This window comes from Sinocyclocheilus grahami, unplaced genomic scaffold (assembly GCF_001515645.1).
Source record: "Sinocyclocheilus grahami isolate Dianchi unplaced genomic scaffold, SAMN03320097.WGS_v1.1 scaffold1662.1, whole genome shotgun sequence".
NCBI classification, from domain to species: domain Eukaryota; kingdom Metazoa; phylum Chordata; class Actinopteri; order Cypriniformes; family Cyprinidae; genus Sinocyclocheilus; species Sinocyclocheilus grahami.
In genome coordinates this window covers 41,695-60,282 of record NW_015506841.1, presented here as the reverse complement: position 1 = coordinate 60,282, position 18,588 = coordinate 41,695, and the positions used below count along the sequence as shown (strand labels likewise).

Here is an 18,588-nt window from a genome sequence, read left to right as displayed (position 1 = left end):
ACTCTCTCTGTTCCCTTTGCCCGAACTGAACTGAGTAAAAAGGTTTTTATGTATGCTGCTCCTTCTGACTGGAATCTTCTTCAATCAAAATTTGGTGTCTTTGGAACATTTAAAATATATTATCGGCAATTGGAAGAGGACTCAATGATGTGATTAAAATATGATTAAAGTATGGTTTGTGTTCATAATTCTCCATGTTTGCCACGGTGACGGAGATACGCATATAATAAGTGCTGTACAGAACGGAGTTACGCAACTTACCCGGTGTTGTACGGACATTGAGTAAACTGTGAACGAGCATTGCGCTCTAGTGTTGCATCAGCAGTTCTGACTGGAGAGTTCGCTCGATTGCTCCCATTATATGGACATTGTATGAGTGACAGACAAAGTAAGTTTAGTGTTATTTGCATTGCTATATTGTTACATTGTGTTAGTCAGTCCCTCCAGGATTTTGCGATTCTGCGATCGCTGAATTTATCGCAAAATCAAGCAAACTCCGCAATTTTTGCAAGAGCTCACAAATTTTCATAATTGCCGCAGATTTGTCACAGATTTTGGGCTTAGATGGATCCTGTGACGTCATTGCAATGCGCATTCAGTCAAAGAAAGGTTGTTTCTTAGTTCCCAAAAAGGCATGAACAGCCTTGCATTCTCATCATGACTGATTTACAAGAGCTACATTGGACAAACAAACCGAAAGTGGAACGAATCCGCGCTACTCGTTGGGGCTACACAGCACAGACCATTTATTTGCTCGGGCCAGAGCCGTGGGCTGATCTTGATCACGCGGCACCGTTATACACAACGCTGGGAGATACAGTGAAGAAAGTAGTCGAATGTGCCGCAGAATCAATAACATCTCTGTGTAATCTTGTGAGAAGCATTCAAATTCGGCACAGAATTCTGTTAAAGCTACAGATATCAGAACAAACGCCATTGATGTGGAAACCAGGAAAAACATTGTTCAACAAACACAAATCACCACCATTCACCATGGATTTAACAGTAAAACTACAGGAACAACTTGTGGCAGAAATGGTCTAATGTTTTCGAGTGTTTTTAAATGCGTCACACAACTTTTCCCAGCACTTCAAAGCTTTAAGTATTACCGAATTTGAAAGTTATTTTTACATTTTACAAAAATCATTTTCCAATAGTCCAGCCTGGACAGAACAAGAGCTTGAACAAGGAGTTGTGTTGCATGTTCTGAAAGAAAGTGCCTGATCCTCTTGATGTTGAATAAAGCAAATCTGCAGGACCGCGCAGTTTTAGCAATGTGGTCTGAGAAATTCAGCTTATCATCAATCATAACGTCATCAGCATAGCAGTGATATGAAAAGCCATGTTTCTGAATGACAGAACGGTAGCTAGATGTTGTGACTTGGACACTTCACCTCTCCAAGACAAGCAGCAGACAGATCCAGTAAAATAAGTATAGAAGATTTGGAATCCGCTCTTGCCAGTCTTAGGGCTACAACAACTGAGAGCAAGGCAGTCTCGGTCGAATGTCCACTGCTGAAGCCAGATCCCTTGTTATAAACAGTGTGGCTGTCACCGTCATGAGAGAGATGTGTAGGGGAGGCACTTGGCAATATGGCCTTGCTTGTGTATGTTCTTATTCTGTGTTTAGACTTAAAGGAGAAAGATGACGGCATTGCTCCCTGCTGGAATGTTCTGTGTGTGCGCTCCAGTTTAGAGACACTCAGGGTTTTGCGGTGTATAGGACGCGAATGTTCACACTCTCACGATGCAAGTGAGTGCAGGTACAACGGCAGGAGAAATGGCTTGAAGGAGATGAGATGGAATAGGATCAAGCGGACAAGTAGTAGAATGATTGGAAAGGATGAGTTTAGAGACTGCCTCAGAGAGTGGAGAGAAGGATGAAAATGAGTGTATGTTTGCTGGTAAGATGTGTTTGACAGTTTGTGGTGTGGCAAATTGTGCACTGAGGTTTGTAATTTTATTAATGAAGAATGTGGTAAAGTCGTCAGCTGTTAGAGTTGATGAAGGAGGGGGAGGAGGAGGACAAAGGAGCGAGGAAAATGTTTAAAGAGCATGTGAGAGTTAGACGAATTGTTCATTTTGTTGTGATAGTATGTCCTTTAAGCAGTGGAGACATTAGCAGAGAAGGAAGAGAGGAGTGATCGATATACATTAAGGTCAGTAGGATTTTGTGATTTGCACCATACTCTTTCTGCAGCTCTGAGCTTAGAACAATGCTCACGGAGAACATCAGATAGCCAAGGGGCAGAAGAGGTGGCACGAGCTGGCCTGGAAGACAAGGGACAGACAGTGTCTAAACAAGACGTAAGAGTGGAGCAGAAAGTATCGGTAGCACTCTTAACATCAAGAGATGATAACTGTTCAGGGGAAGGAAGCGAAGATGAAACTATAGCAGATAGCCGGGAGGGTGAGAGTGAGCGTAGGTTACGTGGAAAAGTGACATGTGTAGGGGTATGTTTTGTGTCAGGCATCATGTTGAGGTTAAGAGTGAGAAGGAAGTGATCCGAGGTGTGCAGTGGAGTAACCAGCACATGATCAGTGGAGCAGTGTGGTGTGTAAATAAGGTCCAGTTGGTTGCCTGATTTGTGAGTAGCCGTAGTTAACACTCGCTTGAGATCAAAAGAGGCAAGCAGAGTGTGGAAGTCTGCAGCCTGAGGTTTATCTAGGTGGATGTTGAAGTCTCCAAGCATAACTAGAGGAGTACCATCCTCAGGAAAGGTTGAGAGCAGCACATCTAATTCTTCCACGAAGTTACCTAGTGGTCCTGGGGGTCGATAAACAACTATAAAATGGATTTAAGAGGGTGGGTAATAGTGGCTGAATGTGATTCAAAGGAGCTGTTGATACTCAGAGATGGCAAAGGATTACATTTCCAATCATTAGAGATAAGCAGACCAGTACCTCCACCTCTTCCAGTCAGACGGGTGGAGTGGGAAGAAGAGAAATGATTGGAGAGTGCTGCAGGTGTAGCAATGTCCTCTGGTTTGATCCACGTCTCTCTGTCAGGGCCATGAGGTTTAGTCTTGAATGACTTGTAATAGAAGTAATAAAATCTGCTGTTTACAGCATACTGGCAATTCCAGAGACCAATAGAAAAAGAAAGTAGTGTATTAGTAGACATAAGCAAAGTGCGCAGGTTGTTAGGATTGCTCTGCCTACCGTGTGTGATGTCGTGGTTTGCGAGTGGTAGTGATAGTAGGGATCTGGAAACACAGTAAGAATTGGTTATATAAACTGAAAACAGAAGGGAAACAAGTAGTAGGAAAGAGACTGATTTAAAAGTGATACTTATGTCCCTTGCCGGTGGAGTCGAACGGTAGAATCGATAGTCTTTACACTCTTTGGGGTTCATTCAAGTCTTCAAGCTTTTTATATTCATCTAACAAAACTCAAATTGAATTCAGCTGGACACACTTTCCTGTTTATCACAACAAATGGCCAAGCAAAGCACACGACACTGACAATGTACGCGATACAGTACGAGACCGAATGCGATTTTCCATACATACAAATACAGTACTCTCAGAAATGACTCTGTATGTCAAATATTATGTTGAAAATTAAACTTCATAGAGCTCATAGCACAGGAGCTGGTGATGAAAATTTCAACAATAAGTTTTATTGGAGTGTATTGTATAAGAAATTGTATTAAAGTTTAGAAGAAAAATACATACAAAAATACAGTAACTTTTTCTATCAGAATCAGATGCAAAGTCCTCTATAATGTCATTATAGGAAATCTCGCTTCCAACTTGGTGGTTGACACTGATGACTAAGTTTTTATCAACTCGAGCTTTGAAAAACTCCTTTCTGCTGATGCTACTGTCACTGGTAGTGTGCACGCTATTCTCAGTGCCACCCAAAGGTTTGGATAAAGCTCAGTCAGCGCTTTTTGGTGGAGAAAGTTGAGAAATGTAAATGCTGTCATGCTTGCCTTTGGTAAGTTTGGAAGGCTCTGGATTTCTGTGGTCAGTTCTTGCCAGTCAAGGTCAGTCAGTGTGTTGCCAAGTAATCCTGTGTCCCTGTACTTCAACAGAGATTCTTTTGTTTTGTCAATAAGATTGACAGCTGCTTACGAATGGCCCACCTCTGAGGAGCAGCAGAGAACAAGTTGTAAAGCTTCTGAAATATGCCAAAGAAGCTGATGGCATCTACTGACTGCTTTGCTGAATCTGCCACATGGAACATAAAGAGCACGAGCATTTCTTTCAAGCAGCCTGGCCTGCACTCCTTTATTTTTCCCCTTCATGTTGGAGCCATTATCATATGACTGTCCCCTGTCTTTAAAACAGATGCCCAGCTACTCCAGCTTGTTCAAAATCAATGAAGACAGACCAAGGCACAGTAGGCTCTGGAGCAGGTAGGAAACCCAGAAAGTGCTCTTTAATCTCTGGGGGTGTTGACGTGGTGACAATTCTGACAACAACCGACTTTTGTTCCTGGTGACTGATGTCTGGGGTGCAGTCTAAAATGATAGCAAAACACTTTGACTGCTTAATTTCTGTCACCATAGTGCTAAGTATTTTCCCACTAATACAAGCAATGAGTTCATTTTGAATTGTTTTCCCCAAGTAGGTAGTGTGATTTTCACCAAGGCTGATGCGTTTGATGTGGTCATTGTATTGATCCTTCATTAATGTTTCAGAGAGCACAGAGTGTTTTCTTTAGGTTTAACTAAGGCCCAGTGACTTTGTGCTTGTCTCTTCTCATCATCAGTCTTCTTTTTTTCCCTAATTTCCTAAATAAATCAAAGTCCAGGGAAGGGGCAGGTGGCGGGAGCGAGCGGACAGGCAATGAGGCAGAGGCCATGTATATCAGTGACGGCAGCGCGCTTTGCAACGTAATGACTCGGACCACTAGTGGGGGCCCCCTAGTGGCGGCGGGGCCCTAAGCAACCGCTTAGATTCGCTTATAGGGAGGGCCGGCTCTGCACGCAACTTCAATCGATCTATGGAATGTGTGGTGGATGCTTCGTCCTGCGCCGCGTCTTTCACAGGCTTTTGGCTGCTTTGTTTTTTATTAACCACCAGATGGCGCGGTTTTCGACACACTCTAAGCTTTTAATCTTTTCCCGAAAGAGTCAGAGAAAAGCCTCAGTGCTTCATGAGGCTTCATTTGCCCATCACTAGCAGCAAAACCTGCCACTAAACAATGCCCAGAGGCACTATAGCCTCGCCTCAGACCTACACATATTACAAGCTTTTGGCTTCACATGTTGCAACCTCCCCCCACAACACACTCAAACCATGGCTTAAAGGGGGCATAACACACACAGTTTCACCCAAGCTCATGTTAATCTTGAATACCTATAGAGTTGTACTGCATCCTTCATATCTCCAAAAGTCTTTAGTTTGATCATATTTATAAAAGAAAGATACAGCTTTACGATTCTCTCCGGAAAAAGCCGAGCTCCTGGAGGCGTACCTTACACCCATGTAAGTTTGGATTTTCTTCTTCTTCTCACATCTACACTGAAAGCCTACACCTCAAATTTGCACATAATATACAGTACCTGTACAAAAAAAAAAATATATATATATATATATACCTTGTAATATACCTGCACACACAATTGTCAATTATATGTTTTTATTCCTTATCTACTTGATCTATTTTTATTTTTATTATCTGTGTTTTTTGTTCTGTCACTGTCATTCTGTGACACTGTGGAAGCTTCTGTCACGAAAACAAATTCCTCGTATGTGTAAACATACCTGGCAATAAAGCTCATTCTGATTCTGATTCTGATTCTGAAACAGTGGCATTAAAGTTAACATGATATAGCACGAAACATTAACATATTGAAAACAGTGTTACTTACAGCAGATATTCTTAAAAAATGAAAACCAAAATGAACACAAACACAATTTAACAATCAATTTTCTTATGTGTTTGCCACTTAATGGCATCTTTAAAAAATACTTTTAAAATCCTTATTTGTGTATCATTCATAAACAGGTGACTTATCAAAAAAATGGTTAGAGTCGGACTTGTAACCAAAAGGTCACAGGTTCGAGTCTCAGTACCGGCAGAAAGAAGAACTGACACTATTGATTTCATTAAAAATTCAAACTCTCTTTTTTAAACATTTGATCATATATTTACAAATTTAAATCTAACATTTGTCACTATTTGCATTTGCAAGCTACATATATTGTATAAATGGTTTCTGCACCCAAACATTTACAGTTCTGCCTTTTACACAGAATGTCAAATTCTTTCATTAGTCGTTCTTAATACTTTCAGCACATCGTTGGACAACATGTATTTCAAGAGCTCAACTCGTCTGTCACCTTATTTATAATAACTACTAATTAAATTTGGGTAATATTATTACTCTTTACGCATGTTACAACAACATATTTTAACTCAAAATTAAGTGGTGAATTTTAACAGCACCAGAGAAAAAAAATCCACGGGTAAAATAGTTTTACTCTATTTAAAATAGTTGTCTAGGCCTGGTTTCACAGACAGGGTTAAGACTAAGCCAGGATTAGGCCATAGTTCAATTAGGACATTTAAGTCATTTTTATAAAGCGCCTTGAGACAAAACAAAGGTGCTGATATGTTTTAAGATCAGTCAGTGCAGGTTTTTTCAGCTGAAACAGCTCAGAATTACATTTCAGTCCGGGACTAGGCTTAAGCCTCGTCTGTGAAACCGGGGGGGAAGGAATGAATGAATATGCGAAATAGATTTGACTTAAATAATTAATAGGTTAACAAAATGAAAGAAAAAGACTTGAGTTTGGTTCATTTTTGTGTGGCGCGGCGCTCTACAAACACGTTCATGGAAAGGAAACCGAGAGGATGGTGACAGATGACAGAAATAGAAGTAAACACAAAGTTTCAAATGATCTGTATGACCAAAAATGATGTAGCATTTGTTTGTTTTGTTTGTCTGTTTCCGCTGTTGGATCGCGCCGGCGCCTCACGCACACACCAACAGCATTACACATACTTCTGTGGATATTTTGGTGAAAGTAACTCAAAAGTAGTGTAATGCATTACAATTCAGAGACAGTAATATTTTAATGTAAATAATTACTTTCAAAAGACAGTGACTAGTAATAACCTTATATTTATTTGTTACCACCTACATCCTTGTACATCTCATTCTGTTCTATTCCTATTCTATTATCTATAGCACAATTGTACATACAATTTATTTTATTTTTCAATTTTATTTTCAATTTTTGTCTATTTATATTTACATATGTGTATTTTCATCTATTTTTTTATTGTCTGTGTGTTGTTGTTGTCTCGGTGTACTGGAAGCTTGTGACACTAAAACAAATTCCTTGTATGCACAAGCATACTTGGCAATAAAGCTGTTTCTGATTCTGATTCTGTGATACTTGTGTGATTTTAGCCTGTGAGCAGGACTTTTATTTTGGTCTGGCGACATGACGTCACAAGGTCTCTCAAATCTGTTGAGATTTGAAGAAAGGTTTGTTTTTAATCATTTAAAAGTTTAAATTAATGCAGCACTTTTATAGTTTTTACAAGCTATTTAAAATGGCTTAATTGTTATGGAACGTAACTTCGTAATTCTGTATCTATCATCTATGAACATTATCTGATGCATCAGTTTGGTATAAACATGAATTCCGTCACTGCAGCGATGGAGTGAAACGGAACAGATTTCTTCTGAAAATGATTCACTCGAATCACTGCACGCTGACGAAAACTGCTGATCGAAACCGTGTAAATGCAACGAGAACAAACACTTACAAACGTATGCCAAACATTTTAATTCATATACTTTATTATTATGAAATATAACCTACACGTCAAGTGTACCCATTAAGCCCATGTACCCTTTAAGCCCACTTTCAACTTTGAAGTCAAGTTAAACGAAGGGAAAATCATATTTTATGCTGGTTATTATTTCAACCAATCCAGTGATTTGTTATTTCCCTGACATGTTTTTTTTTTATTGCATACCAATCACATTTGGCAATGGTGAGTTGGCCACACCCATGTGCACGCTGGCTCGGGGATTTCACACAGACACCCAAAAACTTAGCTGTTTCAGGACCCTTCAGAAATCAACACATTTCTGCCATTTTCAGCCATTTCTTTGTTAAGTAGCTACTTCAATATTTTGTCAAATAAGAGGTAAATGCATTGTTTTTTTGTGTATGAACAAACAGTGCCTTTTACTTGTATATACTTTTCCTTTAAATGTAAAGATGAGTTTTACTGGCTTGCGCTCAAAGGTCAAACCATTAGTCTTACTTAAAAGATAGACTGACAAAGAATTAAACATGTGAACTACAAACACTAAATGTTTTGTGATTCATTTGATATTAATTTACAAATAAATACATCATAAATTGTTTTGTAGAGCAGATTATTTTCATAAATTAACTTTTTTTTAAAGATGGGCTTAAATGGTCAAGTGGTACAAAATGCGTGCAAACTATAATCAACACAAGCTAACCTTGAATGAAAAAAACGTAACGTTTCTTAATATGGGCACAATGAAAATTACAGTATATTTGAGCACCATGCATGTCTTTTTAAAGATATCATACATTTTTAAAGGAAAACATCTTAATGCTCAACAGGGACGGAAGACTTTCCTCAGTTCAGCGGTAGAGAGCAAGATTTCAGAGCGTCTTCGAGTAGACTGTAAACAAAAAGCTAGATTATGTTCTATAGCAGGGGTCTTCAATGTTTTTCAGGGCAAGGACCCCTGAGGTGACAGAGACATGGATCGGGGACCCCCTGATACAAAATGTGTCAAGCAGAGCCACATATTAAGCATATAGCTTTCAGTATTAATAGCAGCTAACCATCATTTATTATGATTAAGAATAAATATTATGTTACCTCTATTATTGTTGTGGCACATGCCTGTATATGACTTGTTAAAATGCATCATTAAAAAACATGTGGAGATAAAAATCACAATTCATTAGTTGCTTGCATTGCATGTTAATTATTTTAATGGATTTGCAGAGTCATACATTTTAATTTTACTAGTCAGATAGACATTTTCAGTTATCTGAAATTGGCTGTAAGTTTATTAAAAATTCACTTTTTAATTTTACTGTCAGAAGGACAAATAAACATTTTGTTAAACTTTAGCTTCAAGTTTACTAAAACGTAACATTGTCATTTTTACTGTGAGATGGACTAACATCTCATTTAACATTGTTTGAATTAACAATCAAATCACTGAGTGAGTTTTTTTTTTGCAGATATAATGCGTAAGCAAGGGCTCCACCATGACAAGAATAGCAATGTACAGTGAGACATTCAGGATTATTTACAAGGCATTACTTTTACAAAAAAAAACATCTACCCGATACTTTATTTTGAACTTTTTGATTATTTCCTTAATTGAAAATAAATGCTTTTCTGATGTGATTTGAAATTTTAAAAGGGAGAAAAAAGTTTGCCAAAAGGCGGATTCGAACCCCGGTCAATCGCGTCAAAATGAATCCGACACACATTTTTCCACCTGCGCCACTGAAGCTGACGACTATCAACTGTTTTTTGTAATTGCCCATAAATTCGGAATTACTGTAAATAACCTCTGCCAACAAAGCCAACAAAGTGTAAATAAAGACTCAGAATATTTTTCTAGTAATCTATTAGTCTGCATTTACATTGGGCATATCTATTGTGATATGCCATATTTTTGTCCCGTGCTAGTATCACAATATCAATTGCAGATTCAGAGTGAATCACACATTTATATGTAGATATAATTTCCAAAACTTTGCAGCTTGTAATTGGCCATCGGTCCTCTTTCCGTACTTTTATTCAATGGAATATAACTGTATAGCCTCCAAAGTGCGAAAGACCGCTTTGATAAGCAAAGACGCTCTTCTTTCAGACGAATCCAATCAGAGTAATATTAAAACTTTCCAAGCTTTATAATGGCATTGGGTGGGTGATTTTTGTCAACAGTCCAAAAGGAGTCAAATAAAGTGCATCCATCCATAATAAAACATGCCTCACACTGAACTTTCTATGTAATTTGTATTTTTCTCTTATTTTTTTATGTAGTGCTAATTTGTAATTTTTTTGGCTAATCAGGACATTTAAGGCTATTAACGATCATTCTGACTGACTCCCTTACCAGTGTGCTGTGCTGACAACTAGGGAGCTAATTGAGATGCACCCAAAAATGTAGTTTGCATTTCTTTTTCTTTTTTCTGTCCCAACACAGAAAGACTCCTGCTGAAGCGACTGAGATCCATGTGACACACTGTTATAAAGATGGCGTTTATTAAAGAGGAGAGTGAAGACCTGAAGATTGAAGAAGCATTCAGAGTCAAACATGAAGATACTGAGGAACACACAAAGATGGAGTTTATTAAAGAGGAGAGTGAAGACGTGAAGATTGAAGAAGCATTCAGAGTCAAACATGAAGATACTGAGGAACACACAAAGATGGAGTTTATTAAAGAGGAGAGTGAAGACGTGAAGATTGAAGAAGCATTCAGAGTCAAACATGAAGATACTGAGGAACACACAAAGATGGAGTTTATTAAAGAGGAGAGTGAAGACGTGAAGATTGAAGAAGCATTCAGAGTCAAACATGAAGATACTGAGGAACACACAAAGATGGAGTTTATTAAAGAGGAGAGTGAAGACGTGAAGATTGAAGAAGCATTCAGAGTCAAACATGAAGATACTGAGGAACACACAAAGATGGAGTTTATTAAAGAGGAGAGTGAAGACGTGAAGATTGAAGAAGCATTCAGAGTCAAACATGAAGATACTGAGGAACACACAAAGATGGAGTTTATTAAAGAGGAGAGTGAAGACGTGAAGATTGAAGAAGCATTCAGAGTCAAACATGAAGATACTGAGGAACACACAAAGATGGAGTTTATTAAAGAGGAGAGTGAAGACGTGAAGATTGAAGAAGCATTCAGAGTCAAACATGAAGATACTGAGGAACACACAAAGATGGAGTTTATTAAAGAGGAGAGTGAAGACGTGAAGATTGAAGAAGCATTCAGAGTCAAACATGAAGATACTGAGGAACACACAAAGATGGAGTTTATTAAAGAGGAGAGTGAAGACGTGAAGATTGAAGAAGCATTCAGAGTCAAACATGAAGATACTGAGGAACACACAAAGATGGAGTTTATTAAAGAGGAGAGTGAAGACGTGAAGATTGAAGAAGCATTCAGAGTCAAACATGAAGATACTGAGGAACACACAAAGATGGAGTTTATTAAAGAGGAGAGTGAAGACGTGAAGATTGAAGAAGCATTCAGAGTCAAACATGAAGATACTGAGGAACACACAAAGATGGAGTTTATTAAAGAGGAGAGTGAAGACGTGAAGATTGAAGAAGCATTCAGAGTCAAACATGAAGATACTGAGGAACACACAAAGATGGAGTTTATTAAAGAGGAGAGTGAAGACGTGAAGATTGAAGAAGCATTCAGAGTCAAACATGAAGATACTGAGGAACACACAAAGATGGAGTTTATTAAAGAGGAGAGTGAAGACGTGAAGATTGAAGAAGCATTCAGAGTCAAACATGAAGATACTGAGGAACACACAAAGATGGAGTTTATTAAAGAGGAGAGTGAAGACGTGAAGATTGAAGAAGCATTCAGAGTCAAACATGAAGATACTGAGGAACACACAAAGATGGAGTTTATTAAAGAGGAGAGTGAAGACGTGAAGATTGAAGAAGCATTCAGAGTCAAACATGAAGATACTGAGGAACACACAAAGATGGAGTTTATTAAAGAGGAGAGTGAAGACGTGAAGATTGAAGAAGCATTCAGAGTCAAACATGAAGATACTGAGGAACACACAAAGATGGAGTTTATTAAAGAGGAGAGTGAAGACGTGAAGATTGAAGAAGCATTCAGAGTCAAACATGAAGATACTGAGGAACACACAAAGATGGAGTTTATTAAAGAGGAGAGTGAAGACGTGAAGATTGAAGAAGCATTCAGAGTCAAACATGAAGATACTGAGGAACACACAAAGATGGAGTTTATTAAAGAGGAGAGTGAAGACGTGAAGATTGAAGAAGCATTCAGAGTCAAACATGAAGATACTGAGGAACACACAAAGATGGAGTTTATTAAAGAGGAGAGTGAAGACGTGAAGATTGAAGAAGCATTCAGAGTCAAACATGAAGATACTGAGGAACACACAAAGATGGAGTTTATTAAAGAGGAGAGTGAAGACGTGAAGATTGAAGAAGCATTCAGAGTCAAACATGAAGATACTGAGGAACACACAAAGATGGAGTTTATTAAAGAGGAGAGTGAAGACGTGAAGATTGAAGAAGCATTCAGAGTCAAACATGAAGATACTGAGGAACACACAAAGATGGAGTTTATTAAAGAGGAGAGTGAAGACGTGAAGATTGAAGAAGCATTCAGAGTCAAACATGAAGATACTGAGGAACACACAAAGATGGAGTTTATTAAAGAGGAGAGTGAAGACGTGAAGATTGAAGAAGCATTCAGAGTCAAACATGAAGATACTGAGGAACACACAAAGATGGAGTTTATTAAAGAGGAGAGTGAAGACGTGAAGATTGAAGAAGCATTCAGAGTCAAACATGAAGATACTGAGGAACACACAAAGATGGAGTTTATTAAAGAGGAGAGTGAAGACGTGAAGATTGAAGAAGCATTCAGAGTCAAACATGAAGATACTGAGGAACACACAAAGATGGAGTTTATTAAAGAGGAGAGTGAAGACGTGAAGATTGAAGAAGCATTCAGAGTCAAACATGAAGATACTGAGGAACACACAAAGATGGAGTTTATTAAAGAGGAGAGTGAAGACGTGAAGATTGAAGAAGCATTCAGAGTCAAACATGAAGATACTGAGGAACACACAAAGATGGAGTTTATTAAAGAGGAGAGTGAAGACGTGAAGATTGAAGAAGCATTCAGAGTCAAACATGAAGATACTGAGGAACACACAAAGATGGAGTTTATTAAAGAGGAGAGTGAAGACGTGAAGATTGAAGAAGCATTCAGAGTCAAACATGAAGATACTGAGGAACACACAAAGATGGAGTTTATTAAAGAGGAGAGTGAAGACGTGAAGATTGAAGAAGCATTCAGAGTCAAACATGAAGATACTGAGGAACACACAAAGATGGAGTTTATTAAAGAGGAGAGTGAAGACGTGAAGATTGAAGAAGCATTCAGAGTCAAACATGAAGATACTGAGACACAAACAGGTTGGTTTTCATTCTCAAAGCTGAACTCACTCATTTGATCCTCATTAAAATGTCCAGCTCTACAGAGATGACGAATGACATTTTCGAAGAATATCTAATGAGTGTTGTAATTTAAGCAGTTTTATTTGACGTGTTGAGATCACATGACCAGACAAATACTAATGCTGCCTTCAAGTGCAGCTGAGAAGACCCTACTTTCATGTTTGGTATTTATTATTACAACATAACACATTAAATTGGGGAAAAAATAATATGGAAATAGCAAAAATACAAGAGATATTCCGATATCTGCTTCTTAACTGAATCTTCTGAATCAGATAGTAAGTGCTCAGACTGTGTCTGGATGGTCTTTGGGTTTCACAGCTGAGGTTCAGACCACTAGTGCAGTAACAACCTGCCTACATTACTTACTTGAAATATCAAAAATTATATACACTACTGTTCAAAAGTTTGGGATCAGTAAGACTTGTAATGTTTTTTAAAGAAGTCTCTTCTGCTCATCAAGGCTGCATTTATTTGATCAAAAATACATTAAAAAACAGTAATCTTGCAAAATGTTATTACAATATCAAATCTATTTTAATATCCTTTAAAATATAATTTATTTCTGTGATGCAAAGCTGAATTTCCATCATTCCAAATATTTTTTTGGAAACTATGATACTTTTTTCAGGATTCTTTGATGAATAAAAAGTTAAAAAGAACAGCATTTATTCAAAATATAAATCTTTTCTAACAATATAAATCTTTGCTATCACTTCTTATCAATTTAACACCCTTGCTGAATAAAAGTTTTAACTTCTTTCAAAAAAAGATTTACTGAAGAAAATTTACTGACCCCAAACTTTTTAACGCTAGTGTATATTGTTAGAAAATATTTATATTTTAAATAAATGCTCATCTTTTTAAATTTATATTTATCAAAGAATCCTGAAAAAAAGTATCACAGGTTCCAAAAAAATATTAAGCAGCAACAGTTTCCAGCATTGATAATAAATCAGCATATTATACTGATTTCTGAAGATCATGTGACACTGAAGACTGGAATAATGATGCTGGAAATTCAGCTGCGCATCACAGGAATAACTTTATTTTACATCAATAATATAATTTTTTTTCCTGTATTTTTGATCAAATAAATGCAGCCTTGATGAGCATAAGAAACTCCTTTAAAAACATTAAAAATCATTCTGATCCCAAACTTTTGAACGGTAGTGTACTTAAAGCAATAAAATAATATTTTTTTTAAAAAGGCAGAGGACTTAATACCGAGCCCTGTGGCACTCAATGAGATCTGATGAAATATTTTCTGACATTTTAGACATAAATGGTAGATTTGGGATTGGTCTATACCTAACCAATTTCTTCCAAGATATATATATATATATTTATTTATTTATTTATTGATAAGGGGGTTTAATACCTACCAGTTTTTTAGTATTTGGGATGTGTTCTGAAGAATGGGATGTGGCTCTAGCATATATGTTGTTGGTTTCTATGCTTTACATGTCTAAAAGTTTTGATGTATGTTGTTTTGTGCCATTAAACTGGCAATATTTGTCTTTTCACCTTAGACCTGATTGTACTGAAAGTGGAAAGTGAAGAACGGAATGAAATGGAAGATAATGATGAATATGAGAAATATGATTTCATGACTGGAGAAAAATCTTTTAGTTGCTCAAAGACTGAAAAAAATTCAAAAAAGACTCAAAGACTGGAACTAGAAAATGTTTCACCTGCCAACAGTGTGGAAAGAGCTTCACTGAAAAAGGAAACATGAAAACCCACATGAAAATTCACACTGGAGAGAAACCTTTTGCCTGCCAACAGTGTGGAAAAAGGTTAATTCAAAAATCAAGCCTTGAAAACCACATGGCAATTCACAATGGAGAGAAGCACTACACCTGCTCTCAGTGTGGAATAAGTTTTATACAAAACTACAGCCTTAATGCCCACATGAGAAGTCACACTGGAGAGAAGCCATTCGTATGTGGTCATTGTGGAAAGAGTTTCAGGTATACAGCAGCCCTTACTAAGCACATGAGGATTCACTCGAGAGAACTGTTTTAGATGTCATCAGTGTGGAAAGAGTTTCACAGATGAGATATGCCTTAAGAATCATGTAAAATCTCACACTGAAGAGAAACCTTTCATGTGCCATCACTGTGGAAGGAGTTTCACAAACAGATCAAACCTTGATGCCCACGTGAGAATTCACACAGGAGAAAAGCCTTTTACCTGCCAACAGTGTGGACAGTTTTGCATTTAAAGGAAACCTTGATGTTCACATGAGACTTCGCACCAGAGAGAATCCTTTCTCGTGTTTTCACTGTGAGAAGAATTTTAGATATAAAAGAGACCTGAAATGTCATTTAAAAACTCATTCTGTAAAGACATTAGCCCTGTTTCCACCGCAGGAACTTTCCCCAGGAGCTAGGGACTTTGGGCCGGTACTCGGTGTGTTTCCACCGCAGGAACTTTCCCCAGGAGCTAGGGACTTTGGGCCGGTACTCGGTGTGTTTCCACCGCAGGAACTTTCCCCAGGAGCTAGGGACTTTGGGCCGGTACTCGGTGTGTTTCCACCGCAGGAACTTTCCCCAGGAGCTAGGGACTTTGGGCCGGTACTCGGTGTGTTTCCACCGCAGGAACTTTCCCCAGGAGCTAGGGACTTTGGGCCGGTACTCGGTGTGTTTCCACCGCAGGAACTTTCCCCAGGAGCTAGGGACTTTGGGCCGGTACTCGGTGTGTTTCCACCGCAGGAACTTTCCCCAGGAGCTAGGGACTTTGGGCCGGTACTCGGTGTGTTTCCACCGCAGGAACTTTCCCCAGGAGCTAGGGACTTTGGGCCGGTACTCGGTGTGTTTCCACCGCAGGAACTTTCCCCAGGAGCTAGGGACTTTGGGCCGGTACTCGGTGTGTTTCCACCGCAGGAACTTTCCCCAGGAGCTAGGGACTTTGGGCCGGTACTCGGTGTGTTTCCACCGCAGGAACTTTCCCCAGGAGCTAGGGACTTTGGGCCGGTACTCGGTGTGTTTCCACCGCAGGAACTTTCCCCAGGAGCTAGGGACTTTGGGCCGGTACTCGGTGTGTTTCCACCGCAGGAACTTTCCCCAGGAGCTAGGGACTTTGGGCCGGTACTCGGTGTGTTTCCACCGCAGGAACTTTCCCCAGGAGCTAGGGACTTTGGGCCGGTACTCGGTGTGTTTCCACCGCAGGAACTTTCCCCAGGAGCTAGGGACTTTGGGCCGGTACTCGGTGTGTTTCCACCGCAGGAACTTTCCCCAGGAGCTAGGGACTTTGGGCCGGTACTCGGTGTGTTTCCACCGCAGGAACTTTCCCCAGGAGCTAGGGACTTTGGGCCGGTACTCGGTGTGTTTCCACCGCAGGAACTTTCCCCAGGAGCTAGGGACTTTGGGCCGGTACTCGGTGTGTTTCCACCGCAGGAACTTTCCCCAGGAGCTAGGGACTTTGGGCCGGTACTCGGTGTGTTTCCACCGCAGGAACTTTCCCCAGGAGCTAGGGACTTTGGGCCGGTACTCGGTGTGTTTCCACCGCAGGAACTTTCCCCAGGAGCTAGGGACTTTGGGCCGGTACTCGGTGTGTTTCCACCGCAGGAACTTTCCCCAGGAGCTAGGGACTTTGGGCCGGTACTCGGTGTGTTTCCACCGCAGGAACTTTCCCCAGGAGCTAGGGACTTTGGGCCGGTACTCGGTGTGTTTCCACCGCAGGAACTTTCCCCAGGAGCTAGGGACTTTGGGCCGGTACTCGGTGTGTTTCCACCGCAGGAACTTTCCCCAGGAGCTAGGGACTTTGGGCCGGTACTCGGTGTGTTTCCACCGCAGGAACTTTCCCCAGGAGCTAGGGACTTTGGGCCGGTACTCGGTGTGTTTCCCCCACAGGAACTTTCCCCGGGAGCTAGGGACTTTGGGCCGGTACTCTGTGTGTTTCCACTGCAGGAACTTTCCCCAGGAGCTATGGACTTTGGGCCGGTACTCTGTGTGTTTCCACCACAGGAACTTTCCCCAGGAGCTAGGGACTTTTGGCCGGTACTCGGTGTGTTTCCACCGCAGGAACTTTCCCCAGGAGCTATGGACTTTGGGCCGGTACTCGGTGTGTTTCCACCGCAGGAACCAGGATCTAAATAAAGTTCCGGGTAAAAATTTGCCCCTCAGAAAGTCACTGCTCGCGAGGAAGTACTTTTTCAAAGGTCCGGAACTTTCGGGCGGGACTTGGGCGCTGAACATTCTGATTGGTCGAGTTCACACAGCATTGTATTTCAACCACCAATTATTTAAAAAAAAACATTACTGTTATTGTGTCATGAAATGTGGATTTAAAATTATTTCAGGCGAGAATGTAGTAGTTTAAACTCAAATCTGCGGTTTATTTATAAAGATAGCGCCTATTTGAAAATGTGCGTCGCTGATTTCTGAGACGTGAGCTCCAGGCGATCAGCGGGCGCTCAGTGCTCATGTTTCCTGACGAGAGCAGCCTCAACTCGGCTAGTCCTTCTGACATTTGCCGCTGGCTCTGATGTCTCTGTAGTGGTTAAACATAAGATATAATTAATTTTGGGTAAATCTAGCGGTTAATCGTTGGTGTTTATTCTGTTAATCTATTAATATGTTAAAATGAAAAGAGGCAATACTGTTTGATATAATATTTCATTTCATTGTAATATATGTTCCCAGAACTACATTTCTGCAGCTATTAATGTTTAAATGAAAACAAAAAGAGGCAGTGGTGTTTGATATCATATTTCTTATTACGATTAAATACAGTGAGGAAAATTGCCACGGTGAGTAGCCAAGGCGAGCTGACTGAAGTATGCTGCTGTTTGCAGAATTACCAGACTTGCGTCATCCCGTCCGCTGGAGTTCACACTCCCGAGTTGAACTTGCGAAGTCCGAATTACAGAGGATGCAAGTCCGAAATTTGTGTACTTGGTATTGAAAAATGCGCGCAGACCTACGTCACCAGACAAGTAGCCTAATCTTCTCAGTACTTTAGACCGCGATGGAAACGCAGACAGCAACAGGTCTGGGGTTAAAAAGTTCCTGGGACAAATTGTTCCAGGTAATTTTGGTGGAAAAGTGGCTATTGAAGGGTTCTGAATGTGGCTGACGATCTGAATGTGTTTTACTGAAAAAAAGGCCAGATTCACACCCAACACCCGCTCTGATCTGCACTTCACACATTCACCTACCCCCCCTGCACTGGACCCTTCAGTTTGTATACAAACCAAACAGGTCTGTGGACGATGCAGTCAACATGGGACTGCATTACATCCTGCAGCATTTTGATAGACCTGGGATTTACGCAAGGATCCTATTTGTTAACTTCAGTTTGGTCCTTCAATACCATCATGCCTGACCTTCTCTCACCAAACTAACTCA

The 18,588-nt window shown here is 39.9% G+C and overlaps 1 pseudogene; it reads left to right on the top strand.

Annotated features, from left to right (window-relative positions):
• Nucleotides 1-1,505: 1,505 nt before the first annotated feature.
• Nucleotides 1,506-18,185, top strand: LOC107571856 (gastrula zinc finger protein XlCGF8.2DB-like; annotated as a pseudogene).
• The last annotated feature ends 403 nt before the right edge of the window (nt 18,186-18,588 follow it).